Source organism: Lolium rigidum, chromosome 7 (assembly GCF_022539505.1).
Source record: "Lolium rigidum isolate FL_2022 chromosome 7, APGP_CSIRO_Lrig_0.1, whole genome shotgun sequence".
NCBI classification, from domain to species: Eukaryota; Viridiplantae; Streptophyta; class Magnoliopsida; order Poales; family Poaceae; genus Lolium; species Lolium rigidum.
Window position 1 is genome coordinate 27966402 of NC_061514.1, and position 23686 is coordinate 27990087.

The 23686-nt window shown below is 38.9% G+C and overlaps 1 long non-coding RNA gene across 1 annotated transcript; it reads left to right on the forward strand.

The window, feature by feature from the left end:
* The first annotated feature begins 15958 nt into the window (after positions 1-15958).
* On the forward strand, positions 15959-16407 carry LOC124674784. Its single transcript, XR_006993074.1, has 3 exons — positions 15959-16025; positions 16164-16232; positions 16371-16407. It is a non-coding gene; the product is annotated as an uncharacterized LOC124674784 (long non-coding RNA).
* The last annotated feature ends 7279 nt before the right edge of the window (positions 16408-23686 follow it).

Below are 23686 nucleotides of genomic sequence, written 5' to 3' on the forward strand. Positions count from 1 at the left end.
GCCGTCTATGTTCAACAGAGAGGTGTGTAGGAAGCTGATCTCACTTACTGCCTCTCCTTAACTTATGCAATTATGGACGAGCAATGGAGGTTCAAGTCCTGGTGGTAATGAGATTCTTGCTTAGTGATTCATGACCCGGAGCAACGGCATTGGCAAGTGGGGGCGACATCACAGGAGGAATTTAGTGTCGAAACTTACGGGATGAAAACCCAAGGTCTGGTCTTAATTGGTTGCCTGGTAATGGTTTTGTTGAAGGCATTTTTTTGTGAGTGTGGAATTTCTCCGGGGTGAAAATCAATGGTCATTGATCAGAACTATGACGGTGCTTGTGCACTATTTCCTTGTTGGATCCGTCGTTTTTTTCCAGATGACGAATTTCTGTTGTTGTCATGGTGGTGGTTGGCCCGATGTTACAAGGAACAAGTCACTGTAGTGGGATTTTTTCTTTTATGTTATTCTTCTTTCCTTTTTAGCTATGTGCATCCGTATTGCCACTAGGGCGCTCGGTATAGCTCCGCGATCACGAACGTGTTAGCCCGTACCGTTTTCACAGCTTTGGAGGTTATATGCATTATGCCTTTTCATATAGAGATGCACCTTATAATTTTAGAATTTTTCATTGGTTCAAACTAAGCTACAAAGAATCTTATTCCATGATACATGTGATAATGTTTGTTAGTCTAGTTCTTTATAGAACATTGTAAGGTATTTATTTATAAATACTAAGATAGTCAAACTCATGCTAAAAGAAAAGGCACAAGCACATAGCTAGAAACACACTTACACCCGTAACATAAATTACAGTGCCATAAATTCTACCTTTGATAAATGCGATTGCTTTCACAATATCTTTTATGGATTTAGAAAAGAATTCAAGTCGGTACAGAGTCACAATCTATGTTTGAAACTAACACAAATTTCACGAAAATCCACTATTGCTTTAGAAACGTACTAATACTGATACACACCTAACTTGTACAACATCAAGAACTAAGTTATAATTTTTCAAGACAGTTATCTAGATAATGTTGCGAGAACAATAGAAAAATACATTATTTTAAACTAGATAAATAAACTAGTAAGACTTGGTGACAATGAACTTTTAAAATAAAAAGAGTTTGGTATAAATATTCAAATACCGCAAGCAAAAAAGATTATCTCCGATTCCAAGTGGTCAATTGCAGAGATCCTAGTGACCTTGTGGGTAGATGAGCTCATGACCTTCTTCGTTGGGCCGGGTGTAGAGATTCTTTAGGTGATAGATTTTTCCTTGCATTATTTGTCAGACGTCTATGTTTTAATGTTAATTAATCTTGCAAATTTAATTGTTGGGATATTCGTCTTGATTGTATTAATTTCCAAATTTCTAATTGTTATACCAATAGTAGTTATATAGGGTGACTCAGACTCATTTTATATTGATCAATGTAGAATGTATTTCCAATGCAAGCACACAAATCAATAAAAAAAATTAAAAAAAAAACTTGCCTCTCTAACCTTCAGTATTGTGTCTGTTAGACGCATATCCGGCTTCTTCACTGAACGGGGGTCACTTAGATTTTAAAAACACATTACAAAAATGTATTTGAAGTCAAGACAAGATACAAGGATAGATAATTCACGAAAATAATAATGCAAGGATAGTGGAAGAAGTGAACACAGACAGAAGATGTTCTCTCGGTTCATTCTATTATGCTGCTCACACACTCACAAACAAAATGAAATATTTAGCTGACATCATTCTTCACATTGCGTCCATATACCTGTAGTCGTATATATACGTTGAGTATTTGGTGAGCAGAAACTTGCGTGATCAGTACGAGCGGCCAGTTTGATGCCAAATTAAGCCAGGCACGCACCGGTCATCTTGGCATTTTTGCTCGCAATGTCTTGCAAGGCATGCCATCATCAAATTAAGGAAGGAACTGGAAATGCATGTACTAAACACTAGCGCTGATTAATAAAGCAGGCACCAGATTAGTTAGGCTGCTAGATCCCTGGCTAGGAGCAGGTGCGGACTAGAGGTCCAAGATCTTCTCGCTGCTGCTTCCTCATGCGAGCGGACTATAGAGCATCTCCAACAGATTATGCAAATTAAAAGTTGTGCCAAAAAAAAGATTTTTAGGACATAAGAAGCAATAAAAACAAGCTCCCTAGAATATGTCCTATATTTTCCTGGGCAGCCCAAAAGAAATACCCTCTCGTGCTGGGAATTTGGGGTACCAACCGGCTTTCCTATCGTATTAAACGCGCCCAACCTAACAGTCGCACGGAACTTTCTCCTTCTTCCTCTTGCGTCACCCCGTTGCATATTCCTGCCGATACCGCCCCCTCCGCACCAAACCACCAGCAGTTCTGGCCACCCCCAACACCGTGTCGTCCCCACTTCAAAACACGGCCTCTTTGGACCCGGCCACAACCATCCGCACTGCCGCCGCCCACCCGCGCTGCCTTGGGATGGCCCCACGTTGCCTCTGAATCGAGAGCGTGGTGACTACCGCGTAGGGAGTATCGCCTCCGCATGCGGTAGCTCACCACCCACAAGTCTGATGAGCTGGTGGAATATGAGTTATATGCCGCAAGGAACGCAACGAAGAAGAACAAAGTCGAGGAAAATAAGAGCAAAGACGAGGCTACCCCTTGATGATGAAGCAGGAGGAAGACGATGCATTCTACAAGGGTGTTGACTGGGAGGCCCTTGCGCGTAGTTCCGACGAGGAGTAAGATTCCATTTAGGACTAGAATGAGTTTGAAAGTGTCGAAATATGTTGGATGGTCTTTGTTTGAGTGCTTCGAAGTTTTTATGTTTCAACGTGTAAGTGTTTGAATGTGTACGGCGATATTTTGCATCATTTCAAAATAGCCAAAACCATGTTTAACATCATCTGAAATGTGTACTAAAAGTGCTTTTGACTACGCTATTTTACCTTTGTCAGAGCATCTCTAGTGGCTCCTCTATATGATCCTCTAAATGTGTATAGATGACCATGAGCTGAAAAAATGTTTTCAGTGGCTCATCTAAACGGCCATCTAAATATAGAAGACCATTCATTTACTCTACTCATCCTCCAAATCTGGAGGACGGAGCGAGGACCATCCAAAGCAAAATCCTTCCCCGCGCACGTATCGCCACACACATCTGAGATCAAGAGGTCCACTTGACAGTGACTAAATCAAAAATATAGACAGTCTAGATATAGACGTTCCACTGAAAAACTTAGTACGTCTGGAAGGAAATCTTTATAGATGGTCATCTATATGGAGATATAAAGATCCTTATTTAGAGGAACCACTAGAGATGCTCTTAGAGTTGCTTTTTGGCTATATCTAAGTCAATGGTCTGTACTAGGATGTGCCGGCCCCTACCAGCACCAACACCACCATTTCCACGCGCGATTCCACAGTACGTGCAGGGCCGATGAATGGTGCTCGTCTTATACTAGGACCCTCAAGCAGAAGACTACAGCCTACAGGAGGTGGTGCTGATACCAAGGTTTTAAATAGCGTGCTATTTCATTTAGCGAGGACCATCTTCAAACGCTATGCACGTTATAGCGCGCTATAACGCGCTATATATAAAATAGCGTTTTGCAAAAAGACATGCAAATGTTAAGGATTTCGGCAACTAAAATCTTGTCCAACAGACAAATTGCATAACCAGGTCGTTCAAAGTAGATTCCCAGGACCAAATTAAAGACAACATTTTTTAACACATACTAATATTAAGATTTAGAGCCAAGAAGGCAACAACAAAGGTGAAAGCACTCATTCAGAATCGGAAGAACTACACATCAATAGTTCAATACATCTACGCATCTACAAATCGGGATGAGGAGGAGGTTCTAGTCAGCTCTAACCTGGTGGGTGATTTTTCTAAGGCGTCTCCGACATCCGAGCCGAAGGAAGTAGCTGACAGAACTCTGTGGGAGGAACCAACGGACACCGACGTCACGCTGGAAGAGGCAGCCACCGCCGTCGCTTCCGTGCGGAACTGCTAAACTGGGATTTGGGCTAGGTTTTGCCGTACATATACATGCTTTAGGTATTTAGCTTTGTTGGGGAAATTGGACTTTTGGGCGGATGGGTTGGCATGCAGTTTTGGACCTTTGTTTTATGCAGCTAAACGTTTTAGCGCCGCTACGTGTTATGTGTTTTAGCGCGATTTAGCACGATTTAGCGTGTTATTTCGTGTTTAGCACTGTAGCGACCATTTTCTGTGAAATATAGCGTGGAGGGTCTAAATCCGCTATTGCGCGCTAAAACCGGCGAAATTGCGCGCTATTTAAAACCTTGGCTGATACTGATCAAAGGATTTAGCGAAGCAAAAATTTTTTAGGGGAATTTAGTAGTAGTTGTATCCGTGCTTTCTCATTTTCTTCGCTAAATTCCCTAAAAAAGGCCTAATTACTACCAAATTTTCTGTTAATGCCAAAAATGCTAATTACTTTTGAAATGGCAATAGGAATGATATTAAATCTTATTTATTTATTATCTATGTTACCCCAGATGTTCTATGGATACAAGCTATTTTAATGTTCCAAACGCAAATTTTGTGGATTGTGGACCACGCGAACTCTTTATTTTAATCTGTATCTTTTTATCAGTAATAGGAATTGGTATTTATCCAGATTTTGTTCTCTCCCTATCCATTGACAGGGTGGAGGCTCTCGTATCCAATTATTATCCTAAATAGTTTTTTTACCAGTCTGGTTTACAACTACTTCAAACGAACAACCAAGGTCCAAGAGGCCCAGTACGCCCAACGATTGGCAATCTCAATCCTCAAGTAACGGTAAATCCAACTTCCCGCCTATTAGTTGGTTTTCTTTTGCTGGTTTTCCATTTTGGTGTTATTCCATTTATCTTTTTTTGTCCTTTTCTTTTATCTTTCTTTTCTTTTTTGTTTCTTTTTATTAGAGAATCTAAACATTTTTTCAAAGTTTGAATTTTTTATTTCTGAACTTTTTAATTTCAACAATTTTCAAAATAAACAGTTTTTAATTTGAATTTTTTTCAAATTTCAACATTTTTATTGCCAAACATTTTTAAATTTGAACAATTTTGAACATTTTTAACTTTCAACCTTTTTCAAATATGAATAATTTGAAAAAATTCAACTTTGAACATTTTCATATTTGCACTTTTTTAAGTTCCAACAATTTTCAAACTTGATCATTTTAAATTTTGATTTTTTCAAATTTGAACAGTTTTTAAGTGTGAATATCTTTTACATCTAAACATTTTTTCAAAATATGTATTTTCCCAAAAAAAATAGAAAAAAGGAAAAAACTACCCCGTCTGGGCTGACCCAGCATGGGAGGGTGAGGGAAGCTCTGTGTGTGGATCCGGCACACACTGGAGCCATAGGTGGGGTCTCCTAGAAGTAATGGTGCAACTTTGGGAGTTACATTTCTGACAAGTTCATCTGTTTTCTTGGGCTTCTCTTGGTTTTGTTTACCATAACTAGTTGTTTGGATATTTGTTGACTTGTCTTACTTTGTCAATTCACCACCTAGATGATACAAGACTAGGTGAGACCATCGGGGCATGATTAGATATTCCCCGCAATACGCTTGTTCTCCTTATCCATTTATGGAATCCACTATCAAGATATTTAATTACACATACTCAGATAGATACAAAACTCATGGTGAAAGAAAAAGTATGAACACATAGAAACACACTGTATACTAAATATGAGAGGCTCAATTATTCCATTGATAAATGTATTGTTTCTATTATTATTCTTTGGTTCGGTTTTGGCAAGAAAAGTTCAACGAAACGTCAAGAAACTAAGTTTGAAATTAGCACTATTTCCATCAGAAATTGAGTATTTCTCTAGCATATGTGGATTCCTGCTCATACATGCTTGAGTTGCACATCATAGTCTTATATTTGTTGGCACACTTATGTAGATAGTGCTCTGAGGTACAATAGAAAAAATACATAATATCATATACCAAAGTTAGAAAAGCGACTTGTTACAGTAAACAAGAGATATAAAAGGTAAGAATGTTTAATATAAATGTAGACGGTTCATTTATTTGTATTGTCCGCGTATACCCACTAAACTGTAAGACCGAGTGAGATATATTACGAAGCTAATGTATTAATTAGGAAATGGACTCACGATATAATCGAAGAGAGCAGATGGATATGCCCATTTATGGTGGTGTAGAATGAGTCAGAAGGAGTCATGGCAAGAAATGGAGTCAAGGATGACAAGAACATGAAACGGCACTGGTCTAGGGACATTAATCGTTTCAAAAGAAGGGGTTGTAATCTACCGGCAGGAGCATACACATATAAAGATATATACCTAACTTTTACACTAAAAAAAAAATAACTAACTCAGTTTGCGTATATAATAACCGAGTTGAAAATCAAATTCAAAACAATTTTATTTGGATAATGTGTATACGTATGAAATATGCAATCATGATGTATAGTTTTAAGATTACGACCCATGCAATGATTTCATTTACCATCTTATTGTTGCATTAACAATTGTGATGTATAGTTTGTCAGACTATCACATGATTCTAGGGATACATACTTTCTTAGCTTTTTCTCGACTAAACACAACTTAAGTTTATGCATTTTCTGTTTTTATATCCATTGATATCATATCACTTAGGGGCTACACAAGCCAATACTATGACTGTAGCCCCAAACATATAACATCCATTTTTGAAAATTACACACAAATTATGAGTATGTAGCATTTGAGATAGATAAGCCGCGAGCAGAGTCTAACCCTAGTTCCGCGTGTTGGGAAAGGTCTTCATCGGACTTTAGTGAATTTTGACTGGTAAATATGTTCTTCCAAGTCGATTGCCAAATAATCGTTCCCGAATATTTTTCCAATTAAGATCAGTTTGGAGTTGTTATTCAAATGGAAAAATGTTGTGGAAAATGGTTTGATGGTGGTAAGAAGTACTTTGTAAGTCAAATTTCAAAAAAGCCAAATTATTACGAATAAACTAAAACCATGCAATACATAGACTTGAATAGACGAGTTATAGAACTTGATGACTCTATGTGCATGAATATCTTAGGAGCGGGGAGTGGATTTTCTGAGCTCCCATGTACCTACTCTACCACCCACACTATGGATTCCCTCATTGTACCAATAATTATGAAAAATAAATTACACAATGTGGTTCTAAAGTAGTGTTGTCCTTTAAATATTCGTGTTGATATGTTTTATCGTTTAATAAGAGATACAAAACACAGAAAATTCATGAATTATGTCGATCTCCATTCTCGGAAAATATCAGATGATCCTATATCTGACCTAGCTACATAAGTAGCTAACTCAATCACACCCAAGAAGGCTCGGTTGTGTTCCTGCAGCCAGCAGTTCTTCAGCGATACTCTCAAGTTCGTGAACCGCAGTCTCAACAATGTCGATCACCTGTCTGCGCGGCGCGTCGACTATCTCCCAGTCGAACTTGTGTCGGGCCTCAGTTTGGAGCACAACCGCACGCTCCGGCCACCGTTCCAGTGGGGCATTCCCGTGCCGTCGTTCTAGCTCCTGCCTGTACTCCTCGAGGCGGCGCGCCACCCCCTGCTTCTTCCCCGCCAGGTCCTCAGGGGAGCCGTCGCCGCCGCCTGGGCCCCGGCACGGGTCGTAGAACGTGAAGACGGCGTCGTGCTTCCTCTTGTCGAGCAGCAGGAGCAGGTCGTGCGCGTCGCCGTACTGCTTCGCGTCGAGGTGCGCCTTGAGGAGCCTCTCCATGGCGATCTGACTGTTTTGGCGAAGAGCGTTCGCCGACGACCTTCTGGGGGGGAAGAGGCCGCGTCCCAGGCTCTCGATCTGCGTCGCGAGGTCGCGGACCCTGCTCGCCTCGTCGTCCATGGCGGCCGTGGCGCGCAGCTTCCGGAGAAGGAGGTCGCGGTTGGCGATCTCGATTCTGGTGTAGCCTCGCAGATGGGGAGTGGCGGTTCTGGAGAGCTCGTCGATCTTCTGGCAGGAGGCGAGGTCGGCGTAGGGCATGACGACGACGGTGAGCATGCGGAGCGGATAAGGCTGGTCCCTCGGCGGCGGCGGCGGCGGCGGCGGCGGCGGAGTTACGAAGACGTTCATGAACTGGCCGTAGTCGGCGAACTTGATCTGGTGGTTTGCCTCGTCCGTCTCGACCACGACGTGGTCTTCCACGGATGCGAGGCGATCGTGGGCGCCGGGCGGCATATGGAGCACCACGTCGAGCGGAACGCCGTTCAGCCGGCTCACCTCCCTGGCCGTGGGGTGAAGGAGACCCTCGCCCGTCGCGTGCCAGTTGATGTCGCCCGCCGCCGCCGCCGTCATTAGCGTACGTGGTGTTGGCCTAGATCTCGAATTCTCGATTGATAAGAATACGCACCGCTCGATCGGCGGCAAGTGCCGCACCATGATTTTATAGGCACACAGGGACAAAGGCTCGGACGGTCAATTGCCATGTTTACAAATCCGGATGCAAAACGTACACGAATTGGCTCGATTCCTTTTTATGTGAAAAAAGCAGTGACCTACCGATCATCCATTGCAGTACTAGCAAAAAATACCCGTGCGTTGCAACGGTTCTACTAGATACAAATAAAAATATGGTATCGTGCCACCTCCTCAAATTATGCGTGACAACTCCCAACAGCCGGCGTCTGCGCGTCAATCTCTCATGACCTGCAGTTTTGCCTCGTTAGCATCCCGCTCAAATCGTCCGCCACAACTGATTGCACCTGTTTTGGCCCCCCACCTCTTGCCTAGAAAAATAAGATGGATGAATACACTTTGGACTTGGACGAAGAAGACGCACTTAGATGTGCGAAGAGAGAAATCTTAATATTTTTATTATTAATAGACCATAAATCTTTACTATTATATTCGAGTTGGTACGTCATCAAAAATGTTTGATGTCAAAGATCCGGAGCATCTGGACCGTACAACCACACCCCCTCAACCTTAACCATGTTGGATCCGTCCGATGGATTTCTAAGTAATTCATCCCCCTCCTGGTTGTTAGCGTTAAGTCTAATAAAATCAATTTTTCTTTCCTATTAAATGGCTGACAATCAAATCACATCAGTTTCCTTATTGCCTTGTTATTCTCTCGGAATAAAAATGAATGCAATCAAATCAATAATTTCCTTATTGCCTGCAATCAAATCAACAGTTTCCTTATTGCCTTGTTATTCTCGGAATAAAAATGACTGCAATCAAATCAGCAATTTTCTTTCCTATCAGTACTTTCCTTATTGCTTTGTTATTCTCGGAATAAAAACGCCTACAATTAAATCAGTAGTTTCCTTTTTCTTATTAATTGGATGACATTCCCGACCTGCATCCACGACGGCCGCCAAGGTCATCTCCTCCCTAGAGGTTGATGAGCTGCACCACACGCTCGAGGAGATGCCGTGGTCTGCGATGGAGGCGCACGCAGACCAGACGCGCAACGCGGCGCCGGCCGTGGTGGTGGCACATCATGGATGGAGACGCCGCTGATGGTGCTCGTGAAGGCATTCGTAGAGCTGGCGCATGGGATGGAGGGCGAGCGACGCCTTCCCCATCCCCCGCTGATGTGCTCTATATGATATTGGTAATTCGTACAATATCACGTGTTACGGTCATGTAATCGTGTTCGTGATCTGTGATATGGCGCCACACACTCCCGTGGATGTAGGTTATATATAAGTGGAACTTTTTATTTGTGTGTTCGTATCCAGGTGCATGCCTCTGTAACTTCGGATCCATTTTTTTAGGCTGCCATCACATTTGCTAAGTTGTGTCACGGAATGTAATCGACATATATGAATATGAGGAACAAAGCTTATGTGCATCTTGTGCAGGATGCTATAGCTGATGCACGACAAGCCCAACATTGGGGATGAATCTGGTCCCCCTTTGCAACCTACAGCATACATACAGCAGATTTTCCACAAGGTGAGAATATAACATGCAAATTTATGTTACTATACGTGCAACTACGGTTGTTTATCCCCCGCTTTTTTTTTATAAAACTATGATCATAATCAGGGCTACATGTCAATGATCTCTTAGGAATTGATTTTTTTGCTTTAAAGAATAGGCTCAGATTGCATGGAGTATTCCTGAGTTATGCTCTTTTAGATATTTGTGTCAATTTATCTTGCTATGGGTTTGTGGAACACCAATGTTGGTACACCGACATAATGATTTAGATTACGCAAATGATAAACTGAAAATTGCAATCATTCCCCCAATATTTTCTCGATTTTGAATAAATGTCTCATATGTTTTCCCGTTGAACAAGATTTGTGTACATACTTACAGAAAGGGTGATCCTGGATTATCAATTCGATATTTTCAGAGTTGTAAAGAAATATGTAACATCCTGTTTGAACCCTTTATAGCATGAACTGTACTGGTTTTGAGATTTTTATTTTTATAGCCTTTTTTCTTATAATATGTTACAGTGTATCCTGACATGTATTTTAAACTTGTTAATAATAGGAATTCTTTATGTAGTTCTCAACTTCTTTGACAAGTCGGCATCAAATTTTGCTGATTTATGGGATTCAAGTGGCTCATTTGTGATTAAGCATGTATTTTAGAAGAAAAATGTCAAGATATTTGTCTTAAGAATGGCATGTGATAGTCAAAATAGAAACAAAATTTCCAAAATGTATCACATCAAGATTCTAGGATCTTGAGCACAAGTCTCCGACGAAACAATCCACGGTAATCAAATCCAATCCAACCCAACTATCTGATGCCCACCCTATTCGACCGAACAGTGCCAATCCTATGTACATGCTCGGCGGAACTCAGATCATAAATGGAAATGCATAACTTGGAGGCAACACGGCAGTCGAGGAAATCATAATGAGAGGCGAAATTCTCTTACACTTTCACCATCTTATAAGCTATATTTCATATCCTGTATTTCCGGAATTTTTTGGTTTGTAGTATGCTTATTAGGCGCTCATCAATCGATATTTTTCGTGTATCTATTGATTAATGATCTTTGTACAATGCATTAGCTAATCTAACTATATTGTTTTATCATGTTTTGTAGCTCGTATGTAGTTACCTTGCAAATTGCAAAGCATATTACCGGGTTGTCAAGGTTAGAATGAGAGTGACCAGATAATACCGGGTTGTCCTCTTAAATATATAGTGATAGCATTGGTCAAGAGATTCAACAATGTAATCGGCTTCCTATGAACACCGGAGTCCTTCAAATTTTCTCGTGGTAAATTATTTTAGTGTATTTTTTGGGGGAAATTAATGTGCATGAATTAAGTAGATTAGTTTTCAGTTCGGCTGATTTGATGTAGTTGTATTAATGATACTATGTGTGGCTTGTCTCCATGTTCTTTTCGTGAAATAAGCATATGCACTGTGGACTATCCCATTATTGGAAGCAAAATTACATGAAAACCCTGGTCATGTCTCGTTTGAATTCATTGAAGTATACGTTGTTACTCTTTTACCAATATTGTTGATTACCTATGTGTTGGTTATTTTGTAGAAACCCCTGGTACTTAGCTAGCAAATTTTTGATGCTTAGTTAGCCAAAATTGTGTACTGGGCTGTAGGCACACAATTTCTGAGGTATGTATATTTTTGCAATTGCGCCCCTTGTTATTAGAACTTAGAAGTGTGAAGTTTTGCTTGGTAAAGAATGTTTTTAATACTACCTATGGCCCGAATTACTTGATGCGGAGCAGAGGCAAAGCAAGGCAAATTAACTTCATAGTCTGCGGCAAGTAAATGGGGCTGGAGGGAGAAGTATAATGATCCTTTTTAAGATCAAATTCTACAAGATTTAATTGGGATCTTGCAGTGGTCATTTTTTTGGGTGGTGGTACTGGTACCTCCTCTTTCAACCAAACTACCACTCTCGGACATGCACTTCTATTTACTGTATTTTTTCATCATTGGTGTTATTGTGTATTGTGTGTGTTTATAAAGGCGGAAGCTTGCGGCCAATGTGTTTTTAGTGGTGCCAGCTTACAATAATAATGGGACATGAACTAAATGCTTTTCTTTGCTCTAATCAGATAGATGTGAAGTTCATGCTATTTGCAAACTGAACATTGAAAGGAAGAGAACCAGCAGTCTTATTGCAACTTAGGTGTTACAAGGGAATAAATTTGAGTCGCCGTAGCAACGCACGGGCATTCAACTAGTTATACCAAATATATCAGTTCGTTTCTAAAGGTTTCGAGAAACAATATCATTCGAGGCATGGCTTATCCCGTTCGTCCAACAATGCTATAAGATCCGTGCAGCCACATGTGTACAATGTAAATAGGCTAGCTCATCTGGTTAAATTTTCTACTCAGTGCATATTCCAATCGTCATATGTTCAAAATTAGGATGTGCATCATTAAGTAAAATGAATAAAAAAATCTGTTCTGCCTTTGTTCCACCATTTTGTACAAAATTAATTTTTTATCCAAAAGAAATTGCTAGAGCCAAACAGAATCCTCTGCCGGACAATAGGAAAGGATGTAGATCACAACAGAAAAGGAAATGTGATACGGGAACAAATTCTAGAAGAAGCAAATTTTGGCTGGCGCGCACCTCTAACTTCGCACGCACACGCGACCGGCCCCTGTGGCAGCTGGGGCGCCTCCTCTCTACTGCTACTGCCCTTTGGTTTCTTGACTCCCATCCCAGCTCGACGATCAGCAACTTGGAAAACTATATAAATTGGTGAAATTCAGTTTACCGAAACGAGGTGGGACTATGGAAAAGTATCTATCCAGTTTTTCCTTTCATCAGGTCGCGGCGTATGCATCTAAGAAGGCCCAGTAGCGCAACGCAGCGCAGCACAGCGGCCCATCAAGCATCAGACACGGGCAGCCTACTGCGTTTTTGATAAAATCGTTCCGTATAGACAACTTGGGGAATTCTAATAAGAAAACACTTTTGCTATTTTGCACTCGGTTGTTTTACAATTCGGCGTCACTCGAATAATTTGAACGGTAGAGATTCATCTGTTTTGTTCCGTGTCTGTTCGTTTGTTGTGGTCACGTTTTTTTTCCGGTTTTTCTTCGGTTTTTGTTCTCCGGTTTTTTCTCCCATCCCCCTCACGGTGCGAGGCCTAACGCCTTTTTCCATTTCGTCCATTCCCCAAATCCAAAATCACGAGAGAGACGAGAGACGGAGAGGCGGCGCGGAAGGGAGGAAGTCGCCGCCGGCAGTCGGCGGTGGGAGAGGAGCCCGTGCGTTGCGGTCGAGCGCAGCACGCTGCGCTCTCCCGCACCGTGCGGGGGAGCTGGCGTCGGCTTCTTCACCGTCGCTCGTCGAGCTCGACTGCAAGGTAAGCTCGGTGCGCGTCCATGGCAAACTCCGACGTGACTCCGTGTAGTTTTTGTTCTAGGGTTTTCGTCGGGGGGGATGGGGGCTGGCGTGCGTAGATTGAGTATTTTCGTCGGGCCGGACCTGTGGATTTGATGTTCACGAGCAGTGCATGATGTTGGTGCGGTAATTTCCCCCAAATTTTCCGTGGATCTGTGTATTTTGTTCATGAGCGTTACGAATTCAGTATTGGGTCGATTTTGTGGAGGTTTCTGGTGTTCTGTGTACATTGTTTTCTAGCGGGATGACTCGAATTTGTTAGGGGATGATCATGGGCTGGATGAAATGCAGGTAGTGCCTTCTCTGCTTGTCTGTAGCACGAAATCTAGTGGAATTTGTATGTGTTCCAACTTTGTTTAGTGTGCAGTGTGTTTTGGGCTTTTTGTTCCATGTAATTTGTATGTGTTCGCAGTGTATATATGCACTTATATATGATGTGTATGCAGTGGTCTGTACACTGGAATGTGTGTGCAGTATGTTGGCAATATATGTAGTGTATTTGGATGTATATATAGGACGATATGTAGTTGTAGGGACGAAATCGTCGCTGGCGGTCGGTGTTTGGAGGAGAGTGTCTGCGTGTGTGGTTTGATCACAGTTTAGTGCATTGTTTCGTGCCGTGGGTTTGTTGGGTGTGGTGTGGCTGGGGGTGCGGGGGTGGTTTGTGCTCTTTCGTGACATCAAGCACCGCTGGAAGCCATTCTCTGAGTCAATCCATGGCCGGTAATGTCTGTGTAGTTTTAGGGGTAGTTTTATGTTGTGTTTCTATGGTCTCTGCTGACTTGTGTAGTGGTTTTCATCCGGCTAATTTCATCTTAGAGCTATGTTAGTTGTAATCAATGAACGAAAGAGATTTGCTATATCTCAATCACTGAAGGCCAATTTTCTTGTGGCTTTTTATGCTGTGACTGAACTTTGAGCATAGCTTGTTTGGAGACTGCAGCTAAGGTAGCCTTCACTGTATTAGTTGTTTGTCATTTCTCAGGTTTTTCTTCTTGTTTTGAGCTGTCATTTCTCAGGTTTTAGTTCAGTCCCAAATGGATGTACTCTTCTATTCCTCAAAATATATGTGAAGTTTGAATTGCTTTTTTTGATACAGTGGAGTACATGCTTCTTTGGTCATGCTGAATCACAGTTTATATGGTTTAAACTTTTGTTTTACGGATGGTTTCAAGTTACTTTGTATTTTACAGGTTTGCTTCACTTGTCTGCGTATACTCCACCAACAAGAGAAGAGATTCGAAAATACATAGTAGTTATAGATGATTCAACCTTCATTAATCACTAGATGAGTCGAAAATGTTATATCTAGAGAGTTGTTTCAACCTGCTATGCATAGATTTTTATTTGATATTAGAACTTTTTTAAATATGCGGAAATACAGTGATGACAAGTACATGCTATTTCAGAACTCGCAGCAGCTGTGCTTTCAGACGTGCTGCTTCATGCATATTAGATGATATCTGAACTTTTTTTTTGATGTTTCAAAGGTGACGTCTGGCTGCTTGAAGGACCCTCCTTTTGTTTTGCAATTAAACACTTAGTTGATATTAGATGATGCTTTGTAGTTCATACCTGTACAGTTGTGTCCAGTGAGGATTATCAGGTCATCTGATTTGAATGGTACCTTTCTCTTTTGTAGTAGTTTCTAGTGAAGCTATCTATTCATGCAGAAATTATTGGCCATTGCAGAGAGTGCAAGGAAACCAAGGGTTTTGACCTGGTTCTCCCTCTGTCTCTCTGTTAGTAGGTAAATGCAGTGGTATATGCAAGCAAATATAGTTTATATACAATTGTAGATGCAATGTATGTATCAAGTGCACTGTATATGCAATGCAGGGGCATCAAGCATCCAGGGCGTGGATTGTTATTGAGTTTGTATATACTGTCTGTTTTTTATATGTAAAATGTAGATGCATTTGTATATCTCCAGCTTATTTTGGGGTACAGGCGTAGGGTACGGGGCGTCGTATATGTGTTTACATTGTGTATGCATTTTTCTCATCTTATATGGGTCCTTGTTGCTTCCGGTGTCCATGCTCGTGCATATACATTGCATATACATAAGATCATTTTGCGTTGGGAGATCACCACTGACACCAACTTCAACATAGGATGCATATGTATATAGGATGCATATACAGTGTATATGCAAATGTATATACAAATGCATATGCAGTGTATATGCATTTGTGTATGTAGTGCATATGCAAGCGTTAGCACATAATGAGATTTGCAAAAGCTACCGAGATTTTTATTCTTGTCATTTTCCATTAGTTATTTGACTCTAGGTGTGCATCACATATGCACTGTATATGCACCGTATATGCACTGTATATGCAGTGCATATATATGATCTATAAAGATTTTGTAAATGCATTGTCTGATATATATGCTTTTTCCTGTTTTATGATTGTAGATGGGTAAAGTTCACACAAACCGTGCTTATACAAACAATGCTGACACTGAATTGCCTGACGAAGATGATTCGTCAGCAAGCATTGAAGAATTCTGTAACCCTACTGAGGTACTACATTTTTTACACTTCCTTTTTTGTTCTGATGACTTCAGCATTAGTTTTACACTGCCTTTTTTTTCTTTTTGGTAAGATACTTCTGTGTTTTTTTGTGATAATCAGATTACAGTCAACAATGGTAACAACTTTGATAAGGCGCTCATAGAGTTTTACATGAAAAATGTAAGTTCTCTTTTGAGTTGGTTCTTGGATTGTTATTATATTGATTTTCCTTTTGTTCTTGATTTTTTTAAAGTGCCTTCATAATCATGTGAGAAGGAACTATGAGAATTGATCAATAATTTCTTATTTTATTTGCAGAAAGCTAGGAAGCTAAAACGTAAAATCATGGCAACAAAATCACGTGATCCATCTACTCCCTATCACCAGGTTTGTATATCCTACAACTTTGAAAGATTCATTTACAACTTTCTGCCATTTCTTTTTTAAAAAAATTAGTGTTCAAGATAATTTTTCTTTGCAAGCAGTAGTAACTTCCCTAATTTTATATATTTTAAAATTTTGCAGCCTAAGAAGGCTAGGATAGAACATGCAGAGACCACAGTTACAACGAGGTATTCTGGCAAATTATTCTCATCAGTGATCAAACTATTGACTCCTAAGCAGATATCTGTGATAGAAGAGTATGAGATGGATTGCATGTTGAAGTTTGAAAAAACAGATGTTCCACTGAGATTTGTAAAATGGATAGCAAGTGTTTTTGATACTAATGCCTCAGAAATCCAGTTAACAAAAAAGTTTATACCTGTTACTAAACAAACAATTCACAACATTACGGATCTTCCAATTGGTGGCATTGAGCTTGTACCGGATTGTGAAGCTGGCCGGGAGTTTCTGTTGTCGCATTTTCATGTTTCCTCAATTCCAAATGTAAACTTCTTCGCAAACAAGCTAAAATCTGGAGAAGTTTTGTCAGACGAAGATATTTTCATATGTTTCATGTCTGTGTGTTTCACGAGCTTCCTATGTCCAAACTCAAGCGTCTTACCAAGCACTCAATATTTCCATATATTCAAGGATTGCAAAAATGTCAGGAAATATGATCTTTCAAAGTTTGTCTATGATTGGTTAGTTAGTAGCATAAGAAGCTTCAAACAGGCAGTAAAGAAGATTTCAAAACGCACAATCACATTTGGTGGATGCCATTATGTTTTAGCTGTGAGTATTTTTATTTCTTCTCTTCATTCAATTCTTTTACACATGTATCTTTACTGTTTCATATTCTATGAACTAAAATTTTGAAATTATTATGTCAGGTTGCATATCTTGACAGTGTGGAATTTGGATTAAATTCCCTTCCGGATGAGTACCCGCGAATGCTTGTTTGGAAAGGTAACGAGATTAGGCAATACTCAGATATGGACAAAAATAGCAGCAATTCATTTGGGAAAAGGCCTTTGAAAAGATTGGTACCTGCTTCAGTGTACCAGGTTCGAATTTTTTATGTTCTGCTTCTAGCCTTAACATAAAAGATTGGATAATTTTTTTAGGCTTTTTACTGATGCTATTTTGCTTTTTGAAACATTTGAGTTGTTTGCAGGTTGACCGGTCTTTTGGAAAGGATTCATGCAAAAAATTTCCAAAGGCTTTTAGTTCGCCTTTCAATTTCAATGGCAAGCTAAAGTCTATGTTTTCATCTTTCCTTACTGAACAGGTATCTTTCCAACCATTTCAAATCCCAGTTGCATGTCTTGTGGTTTGTTCATAAGTATGTGAAATCTGTCAGCTTATTTCTATTTTTCAAAAAACTTTAATTGAGACATGGGAGACTAGGTAGTAGAAAACTGAGGTTATCGAAAAAACTATGTGATTTTTATCCAAAGGTCTGTTTATGTCTCAGTTGATTTTAGTGAATTTTATTTACAACTAAATGAGACATAATCAAGTGTAAAGTGAACTTGATAAAATTACTTGTATATGAGATGTACATGCAGTGTATATGCTCTGTATATGTAATGTATAAGAGATTTTTATATGTAGTGTATATATATGATATGTATATGCAGTGTATATGACATGTAGATGCAGTGCATAAGCTCCATATATGTAGTATATTGAGTTGTATATGCTCTGTTCTTTGATTTGTTGCCTCTTTATGTTTTTAAATAGGTTATTGAAGATATTGTTCAAGTCGTACTCACAAATAACATTGGGAAACCTAAGGATTTCGAATCCTGGTCACAATCTTTAGTTTGTGATGTGCTCAACTGTTTGCACAATAACCAGCATGTGAATGAGCGTACAATCAGCAACAACTCAATAGGTTTTTTGACTGAACCTTCTAAGTCATTTCATATTCTTTGCAATATATATTTTTTCATGCCTTTTCTGTACATTTTATGCTTTCCACTATATTTTACGCAGGGAATCTCTTCCAATTTAAATTCCCTCGAGGAATTCAGAAAAGCACTACATTAATCAAAGATCAAAATAATGAAAGTCATGGAGGCAAAATAGATGGAGAAGACTTGCCTGTAAACAATGAACTTGTCAATGACAATAGTCCCGGTATGATGCAATTTTTTATTCAACCTTAGTTTGTGTTTATATCTACAAATTTCCCATGTATTTCAATTTTATATAGGGATTCAAGAGCAAAAAAGTGAACACAACATATTTCAAGAAACAAACATCCTTGACTTCGACAATGGTTAGTTTTTCACTGACTTTTTATCAAATTGTCTTACTTTTACTTTCCATAGTTTGTACTACATGTTCTTTTTACATTTTTTAAATACTGTTTTTGGAATCAAAGGTAATTTCAGTAAAGGGAAACTTGCATCTGGTAAATACCAGCAGTTGAACAAAGTGTTGTCGAACAGTGTAACAGATGCCTCATTTGACACATCGACCGCTCATGCATGTAGACATGTTTAACACCTTGTAATGATTATGTAAAATAATATAGTTACTAAATTATTTCACCCGCTCACCACTTCTTTTATTCCTTGTCATTCTTTTATTTTTAACTTAGTCTCTGTTTTGTTAATGTAGCTGTCCCAGAACCATTCATTCAACATCCATCAGTGGTAGATACTTTTCATTCAGATATGGTTTTTCATACACATGCACATACTGCAAATGAAGGAAATGGTTGTGTAGTTAATGACAATGTACATGTGCACAAAGAGGTTATGGAAAGGACAAAAGAAGTGAACGAGACAATGCGTGCACCGAATAAAGTTCTTTCTCCAATAGTGCCTGTTAGGTTATCAGAGATATTCAGTGAGCATGTAACTACAAAGGTAAGTACATTCAGACATGTACTTGTTTTAGAATTTCAGCTCCATATCTTTTTTGCTTACATGACTTGATCCTTTTTAAGGATTCCCCAACGACACCCGCTGTCAGTAGTTCAAAACTTGAAGCTGTTGTCAAACACATTGCACAGAAAATCATTGATCTATCATCACCAGTTTGTGATCCTCAACTTGTAATTCTAGACGATGTATGTCTCTTCTGTTTCCCGTTTAATTTAATTTATATGTATTCAATTCAAAGTTAAGGAAGATTCTTACACATTCTTTTTGTTGTATTCTATTTATTCTTCGAACTAGTCAATAAGTCCAGAAGTACAGATAACACGAGAGTTTAAATTCAACCAAAAGTATGAAGCTATGTCAAAGCAAACGGATGAAGCTTATAACAAACTCAAGAACATTGTGTCAACTCCAGCTAATGTCGATTGTCTAATGAAACTGAATGAGGTCAAGTGTTCTCTATCTTTCTCTTCTCCATGTTCTGTTGATTTTTAACATGTTCTTTCTTTTTAAAAGTTCTTACAATGCTATTACAGGGACAAACTCCTTATAAGTCAAACCAGTGTGCAAGCATTTTATTCAAACAATCATCAAACCACATGGAAGAAAATGCTTTCATTCCATCTTCTACCAACAGTCATCAAAATATTGTGCCTAGGAGATATGTTGCACCTTCTAAGAGATACACAGACCCATTCGTTCCTTATGTCCACAACACAACTCGTTTCCCTGTTCTTCCATCCGAACGACGGTACTATAGCGCAATCTGCCATCTAGGAAAAATACCAGGGAAGAAAAGGTGCGCATTTCCTCCTCATAATAAAACATGTACTTCTTCTAGAATTTTTTTATACCCAATTTAATGTTCTTTTCCCTATCTCTTTTTGTTTTACACAGTGAAGAAGGTATTAGATATGAGAAAGCTTATTGTACATGGGAGTCACTAGCAACTCTTGAACCCTATGGCCATATTGATAATTACCTCATACTATGCTACTGTCGAAAACTATTTCACGACAAGCATCCTAGTGTTTCAAAAAAACATTTCTTCTTCCCGTATGTTGGGGTAAATTTCATTTACATTTTTAATTACTCATTTTCCTTTCTGTATCATGTATACTTCTTTTTTACATAATAATTTGTGGATGCTTGTATAACTAGGAAACAATTCTGAGGTACAATGGCAATAATGGTGACATTGTCCAGTCAGCATTTGAAGGAGCCAACTCTGCATCCCGTTTATGGAAATCAGATCAAGTAATTCTTTTTGTTCTTATGTACAATTTTAACTACTCATAAATTTTCTCCAATCTACATCCTTTTCATGTTGTACTGCCATCCCTCACAGGTACAATTCCCAATTGTAATAGGACACCATTGGTTCCTGTTTTCTGTATGCTTGAAGGCAAAAGTGTTTGCATTCTGTGATTCGCTATATGATGAAAATGATGCTTTCCATAATGCTATAAGAGAACCACTGGTTAGTTCACTTTTTCAACAATTATATAGTTATTATATCACAGTTTTTACCTTTCTTCTATTTAAACACTATTCTTTTCTACTTCAACACAGATTCAGAACTTCATTACACTGTGGAATATTATTGTAACTCCTCAAATGCAACATCAAATTGACTTTAACGAATTTCAAACCAAATATCCACCTGTTCCAAAACAGGACAACAGGTAAATAATACTGTACTAAGGAATTTATGCATGGCAACTTTTATCTTCTAAATGCATTTTGTTATGTTTTTAGCTATGCATTTTTTTATCTTCTAAATTGCCTCTAATATTTTCTAACAACAACAGTGACGACTGCGGTGTTTTCCTAATGAAGTTTATGGAAATTCATGATCCAAGGACTCAAATGCAGAACTCATTTTCCCAAGCAGACATTCTTAATCTGAGAATCAAATATGCTAATGAGATTTTCTTCACAAAGCTGAACAAAATAGACAAGACTATTGTGTCCGAATTCTTCGGTGATGTATGTACATTCTCTTCCATTGTTAGTTAAATAGTTTTAATATATTTGATACTCATTTATATCTCTTTTTAAGTCTAAAATGTTTCCATTTACGACCAGGTTGGGATGTGAATATACCAAATGTAGCCTGGAGTGACAAACACTGGAAAAAGAACATGTTAACTCAATCAAGTTCTTTGTCACTGCGGATAAAGCTTAGTCATGATAGTCACACTTTTTTACTTTCTTTTTCAAGCAATGTAAATTCAAGTGATCACAGCATGTAATGTTTTTACAAATTTTTCCTTACTCTTTATGTTTACTGCATCTTGATTCTCAAGAAGGATCGAATGATACTGTGTTCGTGCTTCAGCTTTAAACGTACTATACTGTGTTCAAATTTTTTGAATTGTGTCATGATGTATGCATATGTGTTATGCTTGTATGTCCTGAAATCTTATAAGTTTTGATAATATGTATGTATTTGGTTTGTGAGCTCGAGCTCCCTATGTTACTAACATGTACAGACGCAATCTGGAATAATGCAGAATTTTGATGTCTATGCCGATCACCAAGGCAAGAAGACATTCAAAGGTAAAAAACCATGTCCTTTGCAAGTACCATTTTTTCAGTGCATATTAATAACTGAAGTACACTCATGTTCATTTCAGTACATAATAACTAAATAGATACTTTCCATGCACTTTTATCCAACATATCACACTCATGTTCATTTCAGTACATAATTTGAAAATTCTTTGCTTCATTCTTTCGAAAGCAATTCAGTTCCTGTCCCACCATTGTTGCTTGCACCTTCTTTCTTCTTCGCACTTGACTTGGTACTAGGTTTCCTAGGATTACTGTTCTTCTTTTTGCTGCTTCCTTCACCTGCAATTTTTTAATCAACATAAAATTGACTTGGTACTAGTGTCTTCTTAACTAACAAAGGTAATGGTACAGAAAAAACATTCAATAAATTATAAACCTTCTCATATCATTACTTACTCTTTTTCTGATTCCTTGGATTAGACTTCGATCTTTTCCTGCTAGGTAAATCATAGTGTTTGTCCCTGTTTGTGCAATTCTTGATTGTATGCTCATGAGAACCACAATGGCTGCAAGTATAAAATTTATTTTGCTTGATAGCCTCCCTTATTGTAAGCATCCAAGGCCTTCCTTTAGTGTTAGCAACATTGGGATCTTGTAGTTCAATGTTTGAAGAGCTTGCATCACCATCATTACCTGAACTCACATTGTTTACAGTTCTTCTAGAATTGTTAACTTGCTCTGATGTTTCCAAATCCTCATTATCCATGTCATTCATTTCCTTTTCTAACCTGTCTATTTGTTGCAGGAGGTACTGGTACTTTCTTTTGTTTTTCGAAGCAGTGGAAGCTGTTCTTACAAGCTTCTTCGAAAGTATGTTGAACATGAGGCCAGGGTTATGTCCAATTATTACTGGCTCCTTTATCAAGTGTACTTTCTCAGCTTTCTTCCTCCAACGGTCAATGAAATACTTCTCTGGAATTTCAGGTATGTTTAGATGAACCATGACTTTCAGTATGTGCGCACAAAGCATTCCATCTTTTTGAAATTTGCAACAAATACATGAAAAATCTTGTGCCAACATGTCAACAATCACCAAATATGTTCTTGGTCTGTGCTCCTTCATAGGATAGTTTGCTGCTTGGAAGACATGATATATCTTTTCTTTTTCCTCCTCATGGAGTTGCAGCCGTGTGATATCTTGGAGTATCCACTGGAATTTCCTGAAAATCCCAATGTTGTAATAGTGGTGTGCTTGCCTTTCAATGAACAACTTAGACCAATATTTGTCTTCTGGCACTTTCTTATTTCTTGATCTATGATCACATTCGTCCTCCCTGTCATGTATGGTGTCCAAAATTCTTTGGTACTCTCTTATGAAACTTGTGACACTAAACTTAGCACCAACTCCTCTTTTGAAGATAGCATTTGTACCCTCACTTCTTGCAGTAGTTTGAATAAATGGGAAAAACTTTGACTTGAAGTAAACTGGTGCCCAGTAGTGTCTTTTCTCCCATAGTGTTCCGAAATAATCAACATGTTGCACTCCATGCTTCTCAATCATCTCTGGCCAAAGTGTCTCAAATTCTTCAACTGTTAGAGAGTTGTCAATAATATCCTGGAAATCCTCATACAGACCTTGGTTTGCTTGAAAGCTTGTAGTTATTTTCTCATCTGCTTTCTTTTTAATGTGAAAAAGACACCATCGGTGGAAAGCATTTGGGAAAATGGAATCAATGGCTGCTTTCATTGCTCTATCTCCATCTGTTATGATTGACACAGGTGGAACACCATTCATAGCTGTTAGAAATTGGGTGAACAACCATTCAAAAGTTTCTGCAGTTTCATTGACAATGAAAGCACATGCGAACAGATAGGTGTTCCCATGAGGCGAAACACCTACAAATGGTGCAAATGGAAGATTGTACTTGTTTGTAAGAAAAGTTGTGTCAAAACTAAGGCAGTCACCACATTGCTCATAGTATAACCTTGATTTCTGATCAGACCAAAACATGCTTCTTACTTTGTTCTCACTGTCCAACTCAAATG